Here is a 2,541-nt window from a genome sequence, read left to right as displayed (position 1 = left end):
ATATATGTTTATAGTAGATGAAAAAGGTATATCACTGTAAGATATTTTATCTAAAAAGTTCATCCAGAATTACCATCAGAAACAAGTAATATAGGAAGTGAGTGAATTGTAAAAATGTTTTATCTTTTGACTGTTAGTTCTTCGAAGCTGAGACATTTAAATGATTGATGATAGATTATAGCTATGACATTCATTAGTTTTGATTTTTTTTGGCCAAAAGATGCGGGTCGAAGGCCTGCTCTAGATAACGAATAGGTACCTACCTAATCAACATCGTGTCTTAATTAGAACTAACACAAATCATTCCAAAAATGTTTCGATAAATATTGTAATAAAATACTACAAATATTCTATTTTACTCTTCCAATTCTCATTTAGTAGGTAGAAAGCAGATAGTAATGTTGAATTTACATATAACTTTCGTTCTCTGTCGCACGTCCAACTCCTTTTCTTCTCCCTTCATCGATATAAGTTATCATCAGATAAATCAAAAGTTACAACAAAAGGTCACGTGCGATTTGATCAGATGAGACGCTATATTCTCGCATTGTAACGGCGAACAAAGAGCAGTTGGCAAGACTGGTCCGGACGCTGAATCCGATTGAAAAATATCGATCCGTTTAATGACGAGTTCTGTTGGACAGCCTGTAATCTATTGCCGTATTATTGATCTCTCCAACTTCCTCTTTCATCGCTCCCTCTCGCTCTCTAAGGAAATATATTCCTACCCTTAGTGAAGAATGTATAATACAATATACAACTATTTCAAATTTAATAAAGAACCTTAAATATATTAAACCCCTCAAGATATTAATAATACCCGAAAAAGTAATTTTTATATCAATATTTTAACAACGATTATTATTAAAATATTTTAGAAATATTTATTGATTTCATCATCATGTGGCATATTTTCAAAACCTTTAAAAAATTAAATTATTGTAATAAATAAGCAACGCCTAGAAATAAATTATTTTTAAAATACCGCTTTTCATGTTATTTATTCAATCTGTGATGTAATAATATTTAAATCTTACATTTTTATTTTAATCACACACACATCGAAAATTATTCAGTAATTTCATATTTTTAACAAAGTTAATAATTTTCTAAAGAAAGTAAGTATCTAAATAGATAATTATCTACGAATACTCAAGAAGAAATGAATATTGAGAAAGGAAAATCAGATGAAAATATTTAAAAAAATGTTGGGTACTGGCCAGAACTTTTGTTTACATGTTGAAATGATATCAGATTTATTTATAGGTTTGAATGTCTGAATTCTCACCTTCAAAATATTATCACCATATAAGAATACAACCAAATTTTAATTTCTGTGTTCTAGCGATTAAATATTCAAACTGTATATAAACCTGAATACATATTAAATTTTATTTGATCAAGGAGACATAGCGTATTTACCAGCATCAAACAGCATTTTTTAAGGTTTAGCTAGGACGATATGGTGTTATGTTATACTTGCCCGTTTTTACGTGAAACCTTTCTGACAGTTTATTTATAGGCACGGAGCCTGCCTGTAAGCCCATGGTGTTGTCTAAGGTTTTAAAAGGAATATCTTACATAGGAGAAACGTTTTGTGTTCAGCATTATTTTTCTATTAGGATGTTTTTTCGAATATAAACAAAATTATCTTATTTTTGGGAAATGATATTGAATTATTGTTATTTCACATAATCTTCACTTTAATCTAATCTATATTTATTGATTATGTTTAAAAAAATAGATTAACATATTTGAAGTTTTAATTTTTATTTTATTTTCTAGTCTCTATTTATTTTTTGATTAAAAAAAAAATTATAAGATAACACGATGTTACCAACACCTTTAAATTTTGAATGCATCCTGTGGCCGTATTCCATACTACAAGGTACCAAGAATTGATATAAAAAATTCAACTTTCCAAACATTCGAAACAAAGTTCAAATGAACGTTGGGACAACTCTCATAGTCTCTGTAGCAATGGCTTATGCTATTAAAACGTTTAGATGAATGCATTTATAATTTGAATAGCCTGTTTTTATACTCTACATTATTGTTAACTTTTAAATTATATTAGCTTAAATCTATATTGAATTAAAATTTTTAATATGAGATGAGGTACCTACCTTATGGATTTTTTTCTCTTTAACGGTAGTGGTTAGTACGCTGTACTAATTTGGACATTCTTTGTATTTTAATTGAAATCTTCTAAAAACGAATATAGCAAAAAGAGATATTTGCGATCTTATAAAATAAAAAGTAAATTATACTATTGGTAATCATGGATATACCTATGAACAATTGATAATATAAAAAAGTACAACAATTAATAAATAAATAAATACAAAGAGAATAAGGTTGGGACTAAATGAGACAGGCGGACAGAACATGGAGGCTGGTCCTGACGCGTAGTATAGTTGTCCAGGCAACCTAACACGATCGATATTTCTTCCGAAAGCATGGCTTCACTTCCCCGACTTTTTCTGCCCTACCTAACAGGCAGCTATATCGTCATCTCATCTTTCATTCTTGGAAATATAT

At 29.0% G+C, this 2,541-nt stretch overlaps 1 protein-coding gene across 3 annotated transcripts in view; it reads left to right on the top strand.

Moving 5' to 3' along the window:
* Tet (Ten-Eleven Translocation (TET) family protein) overlaps nt 1–2,541 on the top strand; it is a 302,732-nt gene that overhangs the window by 17,669 nt on the left and 282,522 nt on the right. The window lies entirely within an intron of this gene.

This window comes from Halyomorpha halys, unplaced genomic scaffold (assembly GCF_000696795.3).
Source record: "Halyomorpha halys isolate HHAL.00 unplaced genomic scaffold, Hhal_1.1 Scaffold706.1, whole genome shotgun sequence".
NCBI lineage: Eukaryota > Metazoa > Arthropoda > Insecta > Hemiptera > Pentatomidae > Halyomorpha > Halyomorpha halys.
This window is presented reverse-complemented; position numbering and strand designations above follow the sequence as displayed.